Consider the following 14,124-nt stretch of genomic DNA (forward strand, 5'->3'; position numbering starts at 1 on the left):
ACTCATTGTCAATATTTCTTGGCAAATGAGCCTTCTTAGCTTCAGTTTGTGATATGTTTATCCTAATAAATATATATATATATATATATATATATATATATATATATATATATATTTTTTTTTTTTTTTTGTCTGTATGTATAAGCTTATTGCACTACCATTACTATACACTTTTAGATACGTCAAGGAACTTGCATTTGAACTCCCATTGTAATTGTCATATGTACAAATGTATAATTATGTAACCTTCCTTTGAGCTTTTCTCCCCGGGTCTCCACTGAAAAGGGCTTCTGGCCAAGTCAGACACTACTCGGTTATCAAATGTAAATAAATAAATAAATAAATAATTTTTGGTGGGACATTCTCACCTCTACTTCTCTCATGTCTGCTTCTCCCAGATCTTCTTCACAAATCTTCTACTCTCCCATAAACATGTGAGCAAACCACTATGATATGTTTTCCTCAACCTTCTCTGCAATTAAGGTTAATTTGGTTTCTACTTTGATATTCTCATTTCTGTATCTGTCACACTGAGAGCATCCTACTAACAATCTGAGGTACTTCACTTCCATCACCTCAAGCTTCCTTGGCTGTTCTACCTTCACTGCCCATGTTTTTGTGCCATACAGAAGCACTGGTTGTCCCATTGTTTTGAACACCTTATTCTTCAGCTTCTTTGTCATTCTTATGTCATGCACTATCCTTGACTCTTTGTGCTAGATTGTTGCATCTCTGATTCTAGCTTTGATTTCCTCATTGAGAGTCCCTTTTTCCTTGAAGCTGTTAAGCTGTTGACCTACAATATTTTTCATTCTATCTCAGTTTTCACCTTCTTCTGATTTCACACATTTGCTGCCATTGCAACTGTCTTATTGATAATCGTTTTCATCGTATGTACCTTCAGTTTTGCATTGCTGTCCCCTATCATTTTCTGAAGTTCCTGTTTGCAGTGGCAGATTCTCTGTATATAGCAGCTTTGTTAATATGTCCCCACCAATCTGTTTATTAATATAGTTCCTCACCGGTATGAATAGTAGTGGGCTCATATTTGAATCCTGGTACACAACCACTCCCACTGGGAGTCCTTCTGTGAGTATGAGCACTGGTCATACTTGTTTTTATTAGGTCCTAGTACATAGCCTGCACTAATTCTACCACTGTTTCTGGCATGCTGACCCATCTTAGCACTGTCAAAATCAGCTTTCCTTCAAATCTACAAATGCCCCTTTGAACTCTTTCCTCATCTCCAACAGCTTCACTATCTGCCTCTCTTGCAGTTTTACTACATCCTAATCTGCGTTTGAGCTGCTCATTTCCCATCTTCCTTTCTACTAGTTTGGGTATTTTTTATCAGTCACCATTTCTATTACTTTCATGCAGTGTGTTAGCAATATGATAGCTCTGTATTATCCTCAATTGTGAATACCCCCTTGTTTATAACATTTACAATTAATAATATCATTGATGTTTATGATTGCCTTTCTGAAATATTTATAGTTCACCATAATAACTTTCAAGGCATTTGTTTTTCCATAGGCTGTGTTTCATAGCTATTGATTAAGGACTATTAAAATGAATGTGTTTCTGACAAAACTGTTATAGATTAACCCTGAGATATTACAAACTAAGCAATAATTATATTAGTTAGGGAGATTCAGAGGACACAGCCTCCTACATGGATGGTGGCTTTGTTCCTCAGATAAAACACTTTTCATCAGAAGCCCCTTATGTTTATTACTGTAAACTAAATGGGCTTAGTCGTATAATCTACAGTTAAATGAGCCAAATCACAAAACAAGCACTGACATAGCTACTGGAGAAGTGTTCATTATTCTATCAATTTCATATTCTGACAAATGTTAGTCTGAGTCCTGGAACAGGAAAACTAAATGAACAAAACTGCAGACGTTTACATATACAAAGTTCGAATTTGCCATTTCACAGAATATTCCCTTTTCTCTGAGGTATGGCAGTCACAGAGTTGTAAAGTTCAGGGATCAACAAGAGGTACAACGGGGTTTGCCCCCTGAAAAAAAAAAAAACAACTTTAAAGGAAAGCAGCAATGTTCATCACTGGGGCTCACACTTAATGGTCTTGGAATTACAACATAGAGCTATTCATTGCATTAACAGAAATTAAAAAGCCAGCCCTTCCCACTGAGAGGGTGGCCTGATGGTTAAGGTGTTTGCTTTAATAGCACAAGGTGCAGTGCTTGAGTCTTACAAGGGATAATTAGCTAAGCTTGCAAGGGCAATTAGCTTAGTACTAAACTATGAGCCTCTGAATTACAGCATAGAGCTGTTCATTGCATTAACAAAAAGAAAACATGTTGACCAAAAGCTTGTTTCTAAGAGCTCCTACTTGGAATATGTAGTCAAATATATCTAAACAGTGTTTCACTTTACTGACTGTTCTTGCTGCAACTAAAAAGATTATATATGTTTTGTTAAAAAAAAACTTCCTACATAAACACAAAGAAAAAGCATTACTCTGCTTTCCTTACTTTTCAAAGAAAACACTGCCTACAAATTAGCTGATGTTGCAGATATTGCATCTCTTTAGATCCATATTTTTGATTAATAACGAATGGTGCAATGTTATTTTATGAACTGGAGGTTGTGCACTACTTAATGAGGACTGATTTTTATTCCTTGCATAGTACTGTCATATTTTCTCTGTGGTTGAAGTCTAAGGGGATTATGAGGTGCAGAGCAAGGTGCATTATTGCTAACTTTAGATGAAAATATACTGCAGAGTTGCATTCATTGTATCTGAATGCTTGCAAAAAGGAATTATATTTACTGTCTGCTCTCTATTGCTTTGTGAAATATTAATTAGAATAGCATTCATATCTTCACACTTCACTGTCCTTATGCTGATGGTCACGTATGTACAAGAGTGAGAAGGGAAGACAAAACTTCCTATCTCAGGGGAAGACAAAACCTCCCTTTCTCAAACACAAATTCCATCTTATTTTGAGAGATCTCTGTAAGTTCCTGGGCCAGCTGACAGATATATTTCATCCGACATTCCTTCAGAATACTGTGGTGCATACTTTTCAACTGTCCAGATTTTTGCCTCAAAATTTTGGTCTGCTCCTCATAAAAATTGGGGATTTCTGGCAAATAACTAGGAAGATCTAAGAAATTAAATCACTAAATAATGACATATACTTGAGTTTCAGACAATATCCTTTAGAAAATGCATTTCAGCACAAACCCTATTATTCTAGCTACATTCTAAGTTTATGAGAACAATATTTAAAATCTGTCCTTTTTTGGAGCCTTTATGCTTCCAATAAGTCAGGCTTTATCCAGATTTCTTAGGCTAAGAGGTTTAGAGGTATGCTTTGATGAGGTTACAGTTCCTGTATACACCGCCACAGCTGATGAAACAACGTGACTATAGGTAGTATATACTGCACAGTGGGGTAAGCAGATATCTGACATTCGCAGCAGCAAAAACAAAATGCTACTTGCAAGCCAAGACATGCAGACATCTCAGGCACATGTAGGTTGTGTAGCAGAGGTCTAGGTAGTGTGCTACATATGAAGAATGACAAAAGTCATAAACATAGCCCATACGTAAAGCAAATTACTTAAAGGTATGCAGCTAATTGAACATAGCTGTGCAAACTGTGGCAAAAACTGCTACCCAAGAGTAAGTGTGGAGCACTAGATACCTCTTCCTCAAACCCTGGCACTTATAAGATTCTGACCCTGTCCACTGTAATTTATATCCCACATCTGCTACAGCAATGCAATATGTAGTGCATATAATGAACTTCATAGCACTGGCATCTATATGGGATTCATCCTAAGGTATGCAGAGGAGTAAGAGAGCTATCCAAAGTTAGCCAGTATGTGGGACATCAGTTGTACAACACATGCAATGCACCCTTTGCACTGGATATAGTGCTGCTATCCCCAGTCTGTGCAAAGGTAGCAAGAGCGTAACAAAGTATCAGTTTGTGAGTCTCATTTTTGTGGCCAAGATATGTCTGTGATACCTAGTCAGTACCGTGCTGCTGTCATACATTATTACACATAAGCAGTAACAAAGCCTGAGATTATGCAACCCATGTGGCAGTGTACCACACAGAGAGTATACCAAACTATATGTGCAGGACATTACTGAATGTATGTAAATACACACACATAAGCAGCAGCAGAGTCTGAGATTATGCAACCCATGTGGCAGGGTACCACACAGAGAGTATACCAAACCCTATGTGCAGGACATTACTGAATGTATGTAAATACACACATAGAAAGCAGGAGATCTGAGGTGTACAAGAGGTGTTGTTATGTATGGGGACAGTGTGGGGAAATATTATTGCTACACACTGGGTAGGCTTATGTGCCAATTATGTAAACTATGTGAGACCAGTTCAGATATGATAGCAGTGTGCCACTGTCTTCAAGAAGTCTACCATAGTGTTGTATTCCACACTCACATTCATGACTGCACATACATATCACTCTCATTGTAAATTGCTTATCCACCCAGGCATCAGTGATCAGCACTGAAATATGACTTCCCTGTAATCATCTGTGTTATGATCCTTTTGGATGATGGTTAGTAGTTCATGAAGTGAGCATGTTGGCTGTAGCAGCAGTATGCACAACCACCTATTCCATGCCTCAGCAGTATTCTGTGTCCATGCAATGTCATGTTGAATGAACTTGGATGCATTCCAAAACTGCACAAAGAACATGGACAGCAGTTGCCTCACTCCATTCCTCCTGAAGGCATGCCACCAGGGTCTTTCTTGGATGTTATGGTTGCCCATATACTGGACAAATTCCTCTCTAACAACTGGCAATATGTCGTGCTGCTTATTGAAGACATGTGCAACCTCTTCCTCCCATAGAAATGACAGGATTATGGGCATTTATATCTGTATTGCAAATGCTGCATGGATGTTGTACATAGCTGCAAGATGTTGCAAGATCGCTGCCCTCCTAAAAAGTCAGTCAAGGTTCTGACTCCATAACTCTCAACCTGCAGACATTGAAAATAGGAACAAAGGCCCTTGAAAAATACGAACAGCCAGCTACAAATCTAGACATCTAATTATACTCTTCCCACTTCCAGTAGGAATGTGGGATATTACTCATAAACATGTTTAAAAAACAAAGAGTGACAAAAATTAGGGAAAAATACAAGTACATTAGTATAGAAATTGTGTAAGGCATCACAAAATTCTACCACACAATGCAATGCCTTTTACTTCAGAAAAAGGGAGTTGTAAGATGCGCATCCCCTTTCTATAAATAATTTTGCCACTAGAATGTCGTTAATGTTTTGTAGTTTTCTGTGTACTAGACAGCTTAAAAAATGTGAGGATGGAGATTTCAAAATTATGTGAAAGGATAAATCAAGCCTGAAAATACGGACATACTGCCAAAAACAGGGACATCCTAAATCAGGTGTGAAAATGGAAATGCTCTCTCAAAATGGGGCAGTTGATAAGTCTGAGTCCATTTGACTTGCAGAAGTCCTGTACTATAGTCTAAAAGTCCTTCTATGCTGCTCCTGTCTTCTTCCTCAAAATGTTGTACAGCAGAGGCACCATTCAACAAGTACCAGGCACGCTGATTTAGCCTTGGACGGTGCACTGCTGTTGGTACACTAATGACATTATGCCATGGACAGTGCACTGCTGTTGGTACACTAATGCCATTATGCCATGGACAGTTCACTGCTATTGGTACACTAATGCCACTATGCCATGGACAGTGCACTGCTGTTGGTACACTAATGCCATTGTAGGGAATCTGCCATCTACCAATACCATATGAGAGTGGGATAGATCTTGGAGTTTACCCTGAGAGGTTAACAGCAGCAATACAGTATGCCCTAACTCTGCTGCATGGTGGGTGTTTATGTGGAAATGCCCATCTTGATTGGGTATTGCTCTGGTGTGACACCTGACAATAATGTTAGCATGGGAAGACATGCACCACTTTACCTTCTGCCACGTGGGCTATGGAGTGCTTCAGGTATCAGGAGATGAGCATAACCATCTCTGTGTCTATTCTGTGTAGTACATCCTGAATTATTCTGAAGGATACATCCCTGTTCATGGCAACTTTGCCCTTCAATAAGGTTATTGTGCTTTCTACTGAGACTGGGACAGCATTGGGTGCTTTATTGGTGTGCTGCAGTCTTTATCAGCTCCTTTCTCCTTTGATGTGCTTATTGCCCTCCCAGCACATGTCTCCTGGCACTTGAGCATGCACACCTAATATTGCAATTCATCATTGCGTATCATCAGGTGGTATATGTACCTCTCATTGACAAATGTTAGTTTGTCTGGCAGGGACCTGACCATCTTATAACACTCTTCTGTCTTCCTTGACATGTAACAAGCATGGAGTTGTATTCTTGTTGAGAGATGAGGAGCATTCATTGTGGTGTGCTGATGTGCTATTGCCTATCCACCTTAAAGGGTTTGCCTTCTTGCAGTTACTTCTATTTTGCTGTCCCTCCCCCTTCACTAATATGTTCCCACAGAGTACAAGCATTCTTTGGGTTGGCTGGTTGCTTTTTATCTTTCTTCCTGCGGAAACTGTGGAAAGTTGTAAAAACTTGTTGGATTATGTGGCATGTCATGTTGAGTTGTATTTGTGCGAGTGAATTATTGCCTTAACTACCTACCTAAGTGATAACATTGCTGACAATGAGACTGTTTTTGAATATTACACATGGAGATCTTGTCACAGCATTCATTGATCATAAATGGTATTGTTGTGTTTCTTTCCACCATGTATATATTGCATATTCATTGCATATCTAAGGTGGTTCTGCAGCTCTAGGGTTGCCTAAGGCACCATGTTGCATACAGTGCTGTTTTCCATAGTGCCTGTGATTGTGACTCTACCACAGTATTCCTTTTCTCACTACATGCCTATTCATTGCCTACAGAGCTGGATCTACCACTTCATTCTAGTTATCAAGCTTTTACTCCACCAAGGTTATCACTCATGAGCGAGACCCAGAGGTGCTAAATATCCTCTACTTATGGCAGATGTCTCCTTCCCAAGTGAAGAAAGCAAACCAGTCATTTCTAGGACAGTGTCTGGTACTCATATTTGGAGATTAAGACTGTCATCCCAGTTGCTTTACATAATACTGAAAACGTCTTGAGTGCATATCAAATGACGTAGTCAAATGATGGCAGTGTGAGAACATCATCTGCAAACAGCAAGCATACTATCTCCCCAAACCAGACATCCTCCAGGAATTGATGGATACGACTACTACTTCCACAGGACCACAATGAAAATGACAAATACCCAGTGGATAGAACAAAGGCACATAAAAAACTTTATTTCTCTCTAGCGCTTCGGTGTAACCACCTTCCAGGACTCCTGGAAGGTGGTTACACCGAAACACTAGAGAGAAATAAAGTTTTTTATGTGCCTTTGTTCTATCCACTGGGTATTTGTCGTTTTCATCCTCCAGGAATTGGCTGCAAGTTGATATCTAGCCTATGGAAATCACAACAATGATAACAAGATTTGCTGTTGGAGGAATCCAGCATCTGTCTTCAATGAAGTTGACTTAATGCCAAAAATGATGAATAAGTACAAAACATTCAATGAATTTACTCTCATGGGTGCTCACCTATGACCATGGTACAATTTATCCTCATGGGTGCTCACCTATGACCGCGGTACCATTTATCCTCATGGACGCTCACCTATGACCACAGTACCATTTATCCTCATGGGCGTTCACCTATGACCGCGTTACTATTTATCCTCATGGGCGCTCACCTATGACCGCGGTACCATTTATCCTCATGGGTGCTCACCTATGACCGCTGTACCATTTATCCTCATGGGCACTCACCTATGACCATGGTACCATTTATCCTCATGGGCGCTCACCTATGACCACGGTACCATTTATCCTCATGGGTGCTCACCTATGACCACGGTACCATTTATCCTGCAGGACTTGCCCTATGACACATGGCATACATCCATAAGCCTTCTCCAAGTCTATAAAACAGATGTATATTGAGCTCCCAGCACTCCTTACTCAACTGTATGAGAACAAATGTCTGGACTACGGTTCCACAGCTTGGAATAAATTCATATTGTGAGATTAGATAGGCAGTATCTATTCTCCAGCACTTTTACACAGACATATGTAGGGAAGCTGCAAACTATAACTTAAGCATACCCTTTTGTCTGATAATTTAAAGATTTGGACTACCACCTGATATTGCTCTGCCTGCACTTCCATCCCCACATTCTGTGTAACATCAAACAGGCTTTTTTTGATATTCCAAGTGAGTGTATTAACCATCTTCAGTCTGATGTCATTCGCAGCTGTAGACTAATAAGATATCATATCCCTCAGGTTCAGAGCATGCTTCTCCAAGCTTAAAACTATCTCATCCTAAGTGGTCAGTATCCCTAACCATTTTTAGGGCAGCTTCAGCAATATTTTGCTGTTGCTTCTCTTGGATTGAATAATTTGTCATAATCTCTTTATCTCTTTGAGGTTACCAAATATTCTTTCTCCATAGACTTTCATTACTCATCTTATACCCAGACTTTTGTTCATCAGCTACTTTCCAACAACCTACTCAGGCTCCCATTACATATACATTGATTCAGTTGAACCATCAACAAACATTGTTGAAAGGCTGCATTTGCCAGTTCCACATCTTTCCATACAGCAGTCACTTGTAAGTAGGCTTTTGTAAGTAGCTCCTAAGGTTAAGGCTATGACAGGCACAAAACAGCCATTGCTAAAGTTTCTTGGCTTCTTGGTGGTTACCCAGTCAGTGAGATCAAATGGGTCCTTTTCAAGTCATCGGTGTCCCTAGCTTCATGTGTCACACACTCAAGAGTATGACTGGATATAGAAGTTTAACGTATCTGCCACAGAAGCCTCAGTCAAGTGTTCACAAAAGATCTTCACTGCTCATTTTAGTCCTCCAGGTCTATATAGATGACATGACATAAAAAGATTATTGAAAGTGTTTGTCCAAAATTGCTCTGCTGCCAAATACTCTGATGAAATTCCTTGTGTTCTGACATAATGCTTGGTTATAGACAATCTTTGGCATGTATGGACATCTAATCACAGCCCGCTATTTTGCGCCAACAGTCTGTTCCTAAAATCATTCTTCCACATCTCTCACTGTCATTATCCAATTAAGAGTTCAAGTCTCTCAGTAAGTTTACACACTGAGTAGATATCACATTCATGTATCTTCTAGAAGAAGGTTGAATACATTGTATATTTGGTGTATAAAGATAAATGGCTGTCAGAGTATTCTTTTGACTTTCTCACATCCACATTAAGATAAGATTCTTCTATTGATCTTGTGCTTATCTCACACTAACTTTGGTCCTATCATATGGAGAGACTCCAGAAAAAGGAAGAGGCGTTGATACCTGTTGGGGGGATGGAGAGAAAGAGGCCACCTCATACTGAGAAGTCTGATTCAATAGCCAGCACTGTGCACTTAAGTTATCTGAGTACATCTGACTGGTACCTTTCCATTCATTACACCATCACTGCCCATTCCTTATCACTGAGATGACATTCCACATTTCTATTTCCAGTCTTAATTATCTGGGTCAGCGTTATCGAATTCCCCTTGGCTAAGATTGTGCCCATTCCCCTTTATCTTCCAGGTAATGAGGCCACAGCATGACTCCACAGCTATTTTGTATCCTCATTATACCAGCCTTTCATATCTGCACCAAAGAAATATTAACGTCTCGCATGAATTAATGCAAAAATATATATCTTATGATGGAAGAATCTGCTACAAATATATGAATCATCACAGAATATCCTGCAATGAAAATAATACATAAAACAATTGTGGTTTCAGTAACACTACAGTTTTAAACAATGTTTCTTCTTCAGTATTCTTTTCAACAACAATGAGTTGTGTCAACAGAAACACATGGTCACTATCTAGCACCACACTGTCTCACATCTGTCCATTTAAGAGGAAATGGCATTCCAAAATTAATTAAAAACACAGCCAGTTTTAACTACAAATGTTAACTTTGTCTTGTGAATGTACTTCTTTATTATGTCAGCTTCCTGTAATCCTGGAAACTTTTTAGTGCAAAGCAATGTTACAGTACTGACAAATCAGAGCCAGGCTATTTTTAAGAGTCACACTTCAACAAGGTGATGAATCAATTAGCTGGTCAAGCATCTCCAGATAGCTACTTAAGGTAACTCCATAATATTTTTGTTTTGTAGTATTTTAAGTCTATTGTGTACTCCCTGTATTTTGCACAATTTATTGTTGTGGGGGTAGGTGTGTTTTAAGTAAAAATGTTAAATAAAAATGAAGTATGTACTACTAAAAGGTGTTCTGAATTTAATCATTTTTTTAATTTCCAAAATGTGATAACTGAAATGCAGTTTAATAAAGTTAGCTGCAAACACTGTTTTCACCTGGGATGGATAGATTATACTGTAGCATATATCATTAAGTTTCAAGAGACATAGTAGGAAGTAATATGTTGGTGCTTGGCAAAATTATATCTGGATTAATAGCACCCTATTATTCGGCAGAATGAAATCTGTAAGGAGGAACACTGCATACTTCTAACTGCCATGAATAATAATACATTTTCTGTTTAACTTTCTTAACTAAGTTTGCCCTTCATTTTTAATCAAGTAGGAAATTAAGGTTAAACCACTTAAATTTGCTATATACGGCATTATATTTGCTCTATATAACATTTTATGTTGTAAGATTCTGCTCAGAGCTTCCTTGTGCCTTTGGCTACTAGATTTGGATTGCTTCTAAAGCCATTTGGAAATACAAAGCTGATATAAATATATTTTTTGCACTTCCTCTGTTTCATTGATATTTAATAATTCTGTACTGCATTTATTTATTTGGTTGAATTTATCACTCTTTTTCAGCCCTCCACTTGTAGAAGAAACTCAATCTTCTTGTTACTGTACTGCTCTTAAGGTGTTGTTTTAACAGTATTTTGCAAAGCTGTTCTGGGTTTGCCAAAATATTTCCAAGTTTTGAAAAGTTTTTATGTGTTGTGAACATTTATCAGGGTTAGTGAACTTATTTCCAAGGATTCTTGATATTGCAGGAAGCCTTACTTCTGTTCTGATCTCTGTCTCCATTTAATTTCTTAAAACATGGTGGCTTTTGAGTTGCCCGCCTCTACTATAAATTTATCTTGGACACTCCTCCCAATCCTATCACATCAGCTCATTCTACTGAGTGCAGTGAGATCATTTGGGAAGGCTCACCCCTTAGTTTCTTAGTTTCTTAACTTTGAAGTATCTTCTGTTTCCTCCCTTATTACTTTTACTGTATTTATGTCTCTTCCTACTTTATTATTTTATTTTGCTTTTGCTGCTTGTTCTGAAAAAGTGTTCAATTGCTTTTATTCTGCTGCATTTATAACTGCTTGTTTGCCTGATTAAATTGTAATTGTTATTCTAAGCCTCTTAGTTTCATTTTAATGGCTTGGGCTTCAGGTCGGTTATTTTGCATTAACAAGGTTTGTGGTCTAGACTCTTGTGGGAGGAGAGGGTAGCCTCTGTCCCTCTGTCCTTCTGAGCTGAGAATTCCTGGAAGAAGGTTTATTGGGCTTGTTGTTCTAAGTGCCTTTGTTGAAGTTTAAGCACTTGGGTTCCAAACCAGTTATTTTACATTAGGAATTTGTGGTCTAAACTCATGTGGCAGGTCAGGATAGCTTACACCATTCTAAGCTGGGAATTTCTAGTTGAAGGCTCATTGTATCTGTTATTCTGAAAGTGTCTTAGTTCTGGTTTAAGCATGTGGGCTCCAAACCAGTTATTTTACATTAGGAGGGTTGTGGTCTAGACACTTGCTGCAGGATAGTGTGGCCTACAAGCTTCTAAGCTGGGGATTGCTGCTGAAGGCTTATTATGCCTGTTATTCTAAGTGTCTTTATTCTGGTTTAATCACTTGGGTTCTAAACTAGTTACTTTACATTAGGAAGATTTGTGGCCTAAACTCTTGTGGCAGGAGCGGATAGCCTACACCCTTCTAAGCATGAAATTGCTGGTTGAAGGCCTATTGTGTCTGTTATTTTGAAATGTCTTCATTCTGAGGTAAGCACTTGGGTTGAAAAACCAATTGTTTCACATTAGGAGGGTTTGTGGTCTAGAATCTTGTGGTGGGAGTATGTGGCCTATACCCTTCTAAGCTGGGAATTGCTGGTTAAATTGCTGCTTTATTTAAACTGTTTTTTTTTTTCCTTTTGTTACTATGATTTTATGCTCTTTGAATTTCGAGTATTTCTGCATTTTATAGCATAGGCCGGATTCAGACTTGCTGAATCTAGATTGTTTGGTATCACTTGAGAACTAAAACCAGCTCTTCACTGAGATACTGAAAGATATGTGGCATCTGTTGCTTTTAACTTACTATAAATGCCTGTTTTTTGCTCTTATATTGTACTTTAAATTTGTGTTTGCATTCTACTGTCTGAATTGTCTGAACTATGTTTGCCACATTTTACTGTATAGTGTACTAATTCAACTGTAGCATAGCCCAGTTCCAGGTTTGCTGTTTCTGGGTCTATTTTGTAACTTCTGAGCAACAAATTCAAGCCATCTTTGTTGGTGAAGGCCCTTCTGCACCCTTGTGGGAGAAGAATGCTGTATGGGTCCCATCTAATTGAGGGTGATTGGACTAGACCTAAGAGAATGTGTCCTTATTGGCTAGTTTGAATTAAAAGGATTATTTCTTGTTTTATTTAAGCCCTACATTTGCTCTTGTTTCCATGTAGCACATCACATGCACTGCCATGTAGCAGTGTTTACTCTTGGTGGTTATAGACACAAACATTTACTTGTGGTCCTCCAGAGGTTTCTCGTGGCCCTGCTCTACTGTCAGGTGGAACACTAAGCCTAGCCTCAGAGGTACCATCACACCTCTCACCCACTAGCCATTCCTAAGTGTGACCTCTTTTCCTGCCCATATATATTTACCTAACATTATGGATGGAAAGTTTCCTACAGTTTTGCCAGCCAGCTTGGTCAACATGGGCATCTTGAAGCAGTGTAGCAACTGCCTCATGTTCACTGACAACCCTCTACTCCTAATCCACACATACTCAACATGTGAGAGATGCAACTATATTAAGAACCTTGAATCCATACTCTCTTACACACCAGTCAGTACATATGACAATGAGTGGGTTATCAGCATTCCCACCTCACCTCCTACTCCACCCAAAACCACATCACATACACTTACATATGTTGAGGCCCTCTCTAGAAACATATCAAAACTCCAGAGACCTCCCAAACACAAACACAAGCATGCTACACATAATGTTTTTTTCTTCAGAACACAATACACATAATAGTTCATGCACCAGTGTCTCACCTGTCAAGCCCTTAAGGCAAAACACAAAACCAAACATATTAGTCATAGGTGATTCCATCATAACACACAAAGATGTCCCTATCACTAGGCTGGATAAGGAAAAGGTCACAGTCAGATATCTGTCAGGACCCAGGATCCACCATATCACACATGCACTCAAGTCTCTCAACAATAGGTACTGTTATAACTCCATCATAGTCCATGCTGGTGTGAACAACTTGAAATGTACCTCTCTGGATTATATGAAGAGAGACATGACTGAGACAGACTATGTGTCTCAGGCAGTTTACTTTCAAAACGTTGAAGGATGGTTCGGCGAACACTGAAAGACGAATGCCAGTTGGAGGATTTTATTGCTGACGAATGTTAGGAGAAGGAGAGTAAATAGCAAATGCAACTCTGCATTCACTGATATTTACTCAATGTTATCCAGAGAGTTGCAGTACAGTGTGGACTGGGAAAGGTATCCCGTTCCTCACTGTAGTGTGATCTCATATTTGGAATATTTAGTTAGCAGGGGGTGTGGGGGATGCAACCCCCCTACAGGAGGATGCAGGGGGGCTTGCCCCCTGCTAAAACATGAATGCCGTGTAGGTGTTTAACTTACATTTGCACCTACACTGACATCATGTTCGATATCCAACATAAATGTCAAATCTGCTGAATTTGTTAAACAGAGTCAACATTTTAACCTAATTAGTATGCAGGAAGTAGCAGTTCCTGTTCAATGTGTTGA

Source organism: Protopterus annectens, chromosome 5.part0, assembly GCF_019279795.1.
Source record: "Protopterus annectens isolate FY-2018-M chromosome 5.part0, PAN1.0, whole genome shotgun sequence".
NCBI lineage: Eukaryota > Metazoa > Chordata > Ceratodontiformes > Protopteridae > Protopterus > Protopterus annectens.